Source organism: Corvus brachyrhynchos, unplaced genomic scaffold (genome assembly GCF_000691975.1).
Source record: "Corvus brachyrhynchos isolate BGI_N302 unplaced genomic scaffold, ASM69197v1 scaffold90, whole genome shotgun sequence".
NCBI lineage: Eukaryota > Metazoa > Chordata > Aves > Passeriformes > Corvidae > Corvus > Corvus brachyrhynchos.
In genome coordinates, this window is record NW_008236932.1 from 244147 (window position 1) to 253590 (window position 9444).

Sequence of the window (9444 nt, forward strand, 5' to 3'; positions counted from 1 at the left end):
AATTTGATCTCTGAAAGAATAATCTGCATCTTGATTTAGCTGTTAATACTGTTTTGGCTATAATCTGTACCCTCATCAGTGTAGTAAGCATTTAGCTGTGATTTCAATACATGTACTTCTGAGCCTTTTTTTTTTTTTTCCAGAAGTGCTTTTGAATGTATTAGAGACGATATACTTCATACAAATGAGATGAAGATGCCTGTTTGCATATCCATTTGCAGAAAAACTTTGGTACAACTGCTCAACTGCTTTTTATTGAGATTTGGGCAGGTCATGCAACATTCATGGTTAAGTGGCAAACATCCGTGCTCTGGATAAAACAACTGTCAAAAGAGATTATAGTTGTCCAAAAAAGTTCTGTAATACCTTACTTCTATGTTTTTCACATAAATGAAACTTCTTTTGGGATGGGAAAGTTTCCTATTTATCTTAAAACCAAATTGCTGTGCAAAACCACACTGTGGCTATTACTCAAAGTTTAGACTTAGTAATGTAGTTATTTCCAGTTTGTAAAAAAAAAAGACACCAAAACCCAACAGAAGAAAACTTACATTTGGAAGAAGTTCTGACATAATTATGCATTCTAATTTTCTAATCTTTTCATGCTGAATTTTGCATACTGCAGTTGAAATTATGTTACAGCTTTGTAATTCATATACACTATTAATATTATAGGCTAACGTGATTTTTTTTAATGTCTATAAAAACAAAGGAATAGTATCTCCATACAGGCTATGTCAAAGACCTTTCTCAGTTACAATAGTGCTCTGTCTGTGTAACAAATCAAGATTTCTTATGTTTAAACTACAAATTGCTGAAGTGGCCCCTCTTTTCTCAGTACTCAGTTTTATTATTTAGAGTTCTGTTTTCTGATTTTAAAGTTGAGATTTATGGGCAAGACATTCCTGAATCAATACCCACTTTTTCTTATGAGCTTGGGAAATACAGGTGCTGATGTACATCTTCTAACCATCTGTAAATTTCTACTTGCTAGCACAGCACCAGTTTCTGGAGAAACACCCCTTATGGCACTTCTTTCTACTAGGGAGCAAATTGAAAAGAGGCGTCTTATAACTTTGGGATATACCATAATTACACAGTATCAAACAAAGAAGCAAACTATAATGATTAAGAATAATGTAATTAAGAAGGTACTTTGCTTGCCCAGCTTTCGCAAGCAATCAAAACTTATTTGCTATTTGTTGTTCTCCCCTGTGGGAAAGTCTTGGTTTGGTAGGTGGAGGACAAAGGCGGAGCTTCCTACAGTTACTGTGATTTAGATTTAAATTACTTTTACATGTAAGGCCTTCCATTGTTTACTCTCAAAATCTTAGTAGTGGATTTTAAAATCACACTTTTCATTGGCTTCATGACAAATTAATTCCTCTTTCAGTTTGTATTAAATATTTGGGTTTTAAATGTGCTTTTATTGTGCAAATAAATATGAGCTGAAACAAAATAGCAGCTGGCCTTGTGCATCATATCATGCTTCCTAGATACCTGGGGGTTTTTCCTTAGTCAGTAGGTGTTTTGTGTCCTATAAAGAAACTTCTTAGTGGATATAATTCTGAAGGTTTTCATAAATTCAGGTCACTCTAAGAGAAGAATTGTTGGCTTTTCACACACTTGTTCTCCGGTTTCCGCTAGCACCTCATGGCAACCCAGAGCTCTTCATTTGCAAGATATTTGTGGGACATTTTGAAGTACATTTTTTTTAGAATTCATTTATTGTTGATTGTTCTGGCCAAGCTGCAGCTAATGGTGGATGAAAAATGTTGTTACATTTAAGTTGTGTGAGGGTTTTGTAATACAGGGAGAATGGTGGTGCAGATGGAATAAATCAGCTCAAGCAGGGCCCACATACCACCAACCCCTCTTCTTTTGTGTGCAAGTATAAATGCACTAGTTATGCTCCATTACTGAACAGTGTTGAAAAACTACTTGGCTTTCTTGAGCAGGATTTACTCTTTTGTTTGGGGAATCTATTTCAGTAGCTGGGCTTGGCTAGGGTTCTGAGAAGAAAGTCCCCTGGCTGTTGATAGCCTACTATTAATTAAGGGTTTCTGTGACATGAAAGGACAGCCTTTCCCCATTCCAGAAGCACTGAGCTGATGTCTTCAGCTTACTTCACTGACCGGAATGGAGATACTGTGGTTTTTTGCTTTGTTTGTTAAGGGGTCACTTTAATTTTTGTGGAGAGTCACAACTATGTATGATCTGCTAGGCCTACTAAGAGATTGCAGAAATAAAAGAGACAGAGGCTGACTGGTTTATTACCCCATGAGGCTTTGAGCCAGAGGGGGAATTAAGTGCATTGGTCCAGGGACATGACATGAGATCAGCTGTTACTTTCAAGAGAGCTGGTTCTGTATCTTAAGGATCTTGATAATTCAGCAACCGAAAAATTATCTCATCCTTGGAACTAAAGTGAGTCTCTTTGCCCAACTAAAGAGCTGTCTCACTTACCGGCTGCCTAACTTGATTGCAATGGTATGGACACTCCCAAAGGTACTTTTGCTGTGCCATCATATGAGAAACTACTAGGCAAAAGTGGAAAGAAAAGCTCAGCATTTTTCTGGGAGGAAGGGCTGTGATCAAACAAAGATCTCATTAAGTTTGCTTTGCCATCCACACTGTGATAAGGACTACTGCCTGCTGTAAGCACAGGCACAGGCATTTGACTTTGGCTAAGTAAGACATTTCCAGTGTATGTGATACCACAATCTACAATTTACCCCAAAGCCAGAACTGAGAGGCTCATGCTATAAAATACGGAATCAGGGAAGGAGGCCCTTTGTAAAACAATATCAAAGAAAACTAGTCTTTGCTACTGTTTGGAGCTGGGAGAACCTTGGCTGGGGTATTTTGACTTCTCATCTCATTTCTGATAGGAGAGCAAGTGCTGAAGAGGAGTACAATCAAGCTACAGGAAAGGCATTTATGTTCCTAGTTGGTTGACTGTTCTCCATCTTGCTTCTAGATAGAAGGCAATTCCATACTTCATGTATTCTTGACTAAAATGGTTCTTTACTTAGGTAGGGGAGGAATTCTCACCATGGAATATAGACAATCTAAACCTGTGGAGTTTTGCTTTCATTTGCATTCTTGGGGTGTTTGGAATGGAAGCTGGCAGAGTGGGTATTTCTGAGAGACGACAGGAACTCTGCTGTTAATCTGGGGGAAATGAATGTATGTTGTCCACAGAGAAAACTTCTGTAAAATTGGAATTAAGAAATGTTAAATGTCCTTTGTGGCAGCTTGAGAGAAGAGGCCATTTTAGAAGGCACAGTTTAAAAGTACCTTACCTTTTGTGCACTTTGTGTTCATTACAGGAGCTGCCTGGATTTGTTCCTGTGAGGGTACTGCAACACGATGTATCAGACAACGAAGCCTGTGGAAAGAAATCTATATGGACTGATTCTTGATAGTTTCAGAGATGTTTATTTCTCCAGCCGCATGGCCGGGGCTCTGCCAAGGAACCCTCACAGTCTGGACTGAGGGTCCTTGCCCACGCAGGGGAACACAAACCAACAACAGGGAATGAGGCTGACCGGGGCAGGGAAACCCCGTGCCTCCCCCCAGGGCCCCTCTCCCAGGGCCCCATGGCAGGGGGGAAGGGCCTCAACATGGAGTTACTGTACAAGCAGAACCTCTTGGAATTTTTAGCTGTTCTAAATCTCACTATGGCTGTTAATTCAGGAAGCAACTGCATCAAATCAGTTTTCTCAGGAGGCATTTCAAGTCTTCCATCCATTCACTAAAGATTCAGCTCATGTGCAGAATTTGTTTACATGTAACTTGCTAGTAGTGCAAACATGCACCTGATTTCCACAGAATGTGACATATGGTTATTTGCCAGTCTTTCTACTTCTTGTTTTAGTTCTCGTTTTTTGTCCTTGTGGGTTTTTATTGTCTTTTTTTTTTTTTTTTTTTTTTCTTCAAGGGGACCAATTTAATGGATTTTTCATGAAGAATCATTTAGGACGAAATAGTGTGGTTGTGTTGTGGGAGTAACACCATAACCTTTTGCTGGCACCTCTCTAACATCTCACCACAGGATGCATTTTCAAAGCTGTAGATGTGCATAAGCAACTAGTTTCTGCTTCAAAAGTTTGTTCTACTACTGTGTTACTTCATACCTGCTCAGCAGTCCACCAAGCCCTGACTGACCCAGAGCTTTGGTCTCCCTTAAATCCTAAGTCTCTGACGGAATCCAATGGAGAGCTTCCATAGCGCTCTGCTTGTGCCCCCTGCATGAATTTTCCACTTAATTGAGTGGTATGTGCAGCAAATGCCAAAATTAATGTTTCTTGCCAAAACAGGGATATGAGACCTCCTGTGATGTGTGTTGTTGACAACAGCTATAAAAATGTTTGCATTTACATTTGCAGTTGGTGCATAAGAATGTGTGCACTGTTAACTACGCAGTAGGCTGCTCCCCAACATCTCATCAGGAAAGCTGCCTTTCAAGTTTGGAGGGTAACAAACAGTGGATTCAATGGCAAAAAGACCCCACTTACCAATTGCTGTAGGCTCACAGAAAAATAAAAGAAGACAAGAGAATGCAAGCTGGAAGGGAAATACTGCTATATGCTGCTCCTGCAGAGGAAAGGAATTAATAGAAATATTATGTTCAAGCTATGAAGAATTCCTCAGTGGGGGTTTTTAAGTAGTTTTATCTAAACACTTTTACTGAGAGAGTAATTACTATGATGAGCCAGGCCATACAGTTAGTTTCTGTGAGATAAACATGTGACTAGCTCAGTGCTTAGAGCCCTCAATGACCAGCTCAGGGTCTGAGACCCCTCAATGACCTCTCTGCACTGGCAGCCAGAGAATGGCTGCAGAGAGAGAGAGAGGAAATGGGGAGGATGACCCGGCTGTAAGCAAAGTGTCTTTGGTCCCAGCAAAAAACATGGGTCTTCAAAACCTCAGGGACTTACAGAGCACCAGGGCTATGGGCAGGCACCATCTATTGGAGGCCATGCTTTTGCAGTATTCAGTGAAAGGTGCTACAGCTTTTAACATGGATTCAACATCTAGCTCCTGGCCACAGCAAGAAACGTCTCCCCCTTCAATCATGTTTGTAGAGAAGTCTTTGTTCCCAGTGAATAGGCCTCTGCAAATCTCCATGAGCAAAACCATTAAGCAAGCAAGTAAAGTGCTTGAAAATGATCTTTATAATCCAAAAAGATTTTTTAGCAATGTTAAAAAATACAGAATAAAAGCAAGTCAGTCAATTCTTTTATTCTCCCTGAATAAAAGTTTTTAAGGTGCTCACCATCTCCAGGAGCAGACAGTAGAAACCATTTCTGAGGGGATTAAGGATCCCACAGGACCCACAACACATGCAATCCCCTAGTTTATAAATGACTTAGAAAAGAAAAAAAGCCCAACCCAATTATCTAACCTGTTAGTCAAAAGATGCTAGAACATACACCAAATTTGTTTCAGTGCACAGCATTAAAATTTACTGTTAATAAAAAGAACTTACCTGCTCTAGGCATTGAAGCATAACAGAAAAGAAACACCATCACAGTCAGTATTACCAGGTACTCTGTGGGTTTTTTGGCAAATTTTTCTAGTGAAAAATGTTTAATATGTCAGTATAAATGTTAATGACAAACATATGTTAGTCCACACTGCTCACTAAAAGACAAAATAAAGCAAATTTGCTCCTTCTTTTTGAACTCACTTATTTTGTTACCAGTTTCAACCAGTTTAAACCCTGTCTGGCTGAGTTTGGAATGTGGATATCCTGCTATTGCTCTCACACTCACTGAAAACTCTCTATGGCACCTGATCTTGATTTGTGGCTTGACACCTACTGTGTTCATGTTTCCACCTACCGTCACCTCACTTGGGTAAGCCTCATACCTTTTTTCAGACTGAAACAGAAATTTTCTGATACCTGTTTGACTTTTGGAACAAAGCTCTTCTGACTGCTAAGGAAACCCATCAAACACCTTTCCATCCTGAGTGGTTCTTTGTATTTTGCATCTTTTTAATACAGACAAGTTTCACTTTAAAAACATAAAATATAGAAGTGATGTACTGTTTCTCCAGTGCACTTTCTTTTGTGTTTTACAGGAAAACCCCCCAATCTGTTGAGGAAACTCGTAATTGTTTTGAAGTGTGAGCTCTCTCTTGATTTTAATCCCAGTCTATGCACAAAAATAAGGTAGCTGTAAAAGTTCCTGACTTGTTAACAAGGCCTGTTTATTCAGTATGTAAAGAACAAATTCTGCTATAGAAGTACCTCATGGACTGATTTTATTTGGGCCATATAACCACTAACTTCCAGGAAAATTCAAGAGTAAGTCCGGTCCTTGAATAGCCCTTTATCTATAAAAACAGGACATGGAAGACTATGGAATGTGAAAGACTAGAGCTGAAATGGCTTCCTCAAGATCATGAAAGATCTGGTGCTGGACAGAACCAGCACTGAAAATGGACCAGGTTCTCTTAGGACTTGTTTATAGAAGTGCCCACAGATCTGAGCTGCTCTGGAGTGATACGGTTACATAGGAGATTATGCAAATAAAATTGGCACTGTAAGGATGACCACTCAGTCCTTGTGGGTATTTCCGGTCTTTACTAGACGCTGCTCTCACAGCATCTTGGAGACTTGCCTTTCTTTTCCCAGGTGGGAGCCCAATCCCACACTGTAGCAACAATAAACAAAATATTGAGTGTTGAGGCTGAACCAAAGCTCACAGATGTTAAGGCCTCAATCTGTTACTTCCTCAGGAAGAGCAATTGCAATCTGACTCACAGCTCTGCCCTCCTCCCCCCCAGGAAAGAGCTTCCTCCTCCTGCCAAGCACAGCACAGCCAAACAACAATCAGCGGTGTTCTCTCTGCAAAATACACCCAGTTGCACCGGGCCTCTCACTGCTGGGAAATTTGCTCTTCTATTGAGCTCCATTCAAATGGCATAGACAAACTTCAGAAGTTTAATTAGTTGTGAGGCTATTTAGTGCTGCGACAGAAAAACACACCTCCAGTGCAATGGGTTGTTTCTGTGCACATTCAACAATATTTCCCACACTTAAAAATTGTGATTTATTGTAGACTATTTATCTGATGCATGTTCCCTTGCCTGCCTCCAGAAATGTTTATCTTCTGTAGTTTCCAGTCGTTTCCCTGTGGGTGTTACTGTGCATGTGGGCACTTGGGGCAGTCTTACCGTAGCACGAGCTCGCTCTAGTGCCCACAGTGTGAGTTGCAGATGGAGCTTTCAAACCCCTGCAAGCCGAACCGTGTCATAAAACCGCAGACCATTCGTCTCTGTTCCTACTGTTTCTAAAGGAGTGAATACCACAGATGATTTGAGGTAAGGATTTATAATTTATTCTATTTTGGGAGCCTCCAAATAGCTGTCACTCAGGAAACTATCGCCTTTCTTTAGTGTAGACAATAAAGCGTTTACAGCCAAGAAGATAACCGGGCAGCAAAACCAATTTTTCTTTTCTATTAGCTCCAGAAATAATCCAAAGTTTACAAGAAAGCTTAATAATGAACTAAAGTTCATCTGTGCAGAGGGAATATGTAGATGATTTCCCCAAAAAATAATTCTGTGTGTTCCTTACAAAACCCTGTGTTCCCTGAGCACTCCCCAGATTTAAGCATTGTCCCTATGAAATGCCAGAACAATTACATTCTGAATAACACTGTCTCGCACAATACCCGCAGTAATATAATGATTAAGCATGTACATTCGTACTTAACTCACTGGCTGGTTCAACTAAACACAATGCACTCTGCTACTCTTCGTGCCTCACTCTGTTCCTCTGCTTCACCATGGGGTCACTCCCACAGGCTGCAGGTCTCCATGAACTGCTCCAGCATGGGTCCCTCCCACAGGGTGCATTCCTTCAAAACAGGCTGCTCCAGTCACCCACGGGGTCACAAGTCCTGCCAGAAACCCTGCTCCAGTGTGGACCTCCAGGGGCTGCCTCACTATGGTCTTCTCTACGGGCTCTGGGGAATCTGTTCCTGCAGCTGGACCACCTGCTCTCCCTGCTCCTTCACCGGCCTGGGCATCTGCAGGGCTGTTTCTTCCTCAGCTTCCCTGCTCTTTCACAAATGCAAAAGGGCGTTTTATATTTTCTTAAAAACGTTCCCAGAGAGGCACCACCAGCACCCTCTCTGAGGTGGGTCCTTTGGATCTGGTGGGAATGCTGTGCCTGGCACTGGCATCTCAGGCCTGTTCCCCATGGCCGCCCTGCAGCCCACGGGCACCTGCACCCAGCACCGCCCTCCGCACATGGGCAGCCAAAGAAAGGGCGGTGTACTGCACTTTAACTGCTCGATATAGAAAGTTCCCACAACCAGGGCTGAAAGCAGTGATTTGGATAGGGAAATAGTACATAGAGCAAAAAAAAAAAAAAAAATTGCACACCATAAACTGTAGGGTTAATATAAAAGAAGTAACTGTGGATTAACTTCAAACGGAGGCGTGATGTCTTACACCAGGGCAGCCTGGTCTCACAACCCAGCCTGGCAACGGCCTCGTTGGACACGTGGATATGTCTGACAGGACAGCCCGCTCCTTCCCACCTTTCACAGCCTCTTCCCTTCCCTCCTCTATCCTCTCCTCTGCATTGCTTCCTTCTCCTTCCTTTTCCTTTTCTTCCTCCATCCTCCCCTCCATATCCCTTCCTTTCCCCTCCCCAGCTCTTCCTTTCCCCTCTCCATCCCTTCTTCTCCTCTTCTCATCCCATTGTATTGTGTGGAAAATCACACCATGAAAAGCCAGTGTCCACAAAGGAGACAGAGGAGTCCTCCAACTTTGTCTGAATAAAGGGAGCGAGTCCACCGGGGCACACGTCGGCGGGGTTTTCTCTCTCGAGGTTTCAGAGGGCACAGCCTCCTTTCATCCTAAATTCCCGGCCGCATGTCACCCTCTTCCTTTCCCCACTGGCTGCGGTACTAAGAAGGTACAGCCTTCCCGAACGGCCTACCACATATCCCCCCTTGAACCTACTGTTTTACCCCAAAGTTCAGAAACTCAAGCTTGTGCAGACCCTTGTCTGTTTCGGGAGCCAAGCTGTCTGGGTTCTGTAGCAGACCTGCTGCCCAAAGTTACTAGAGACATTAAAACCCATTTCCAAGATGTTAACACCCATTCATACCTTCGCCAATAGAATTGTTTGTAAATACATCAGCACACATCTTCCCGATCACTTTTCCCTCCCCATCCTCTCCCTTTCTTTATCCCTTCCTCTCCTCATCCCATCCCATCATATCCCTTCCCTTACTTTCCACAACCCTTCCTCTCCCCTCCTTCCAGCCCTTCCATTCCCCATCCTTTTCTTTCCCCTTCCTTTCCCTTTCTCGTCCCATCCCGTCCCGTCCCACCGCACACTACAGTTCCCAGCGGGCTGCGGTGCTGGCGCATGCGCGGTGCCGGCGCGTCTCCCCGCCCCGTGGCGCTGGGAGG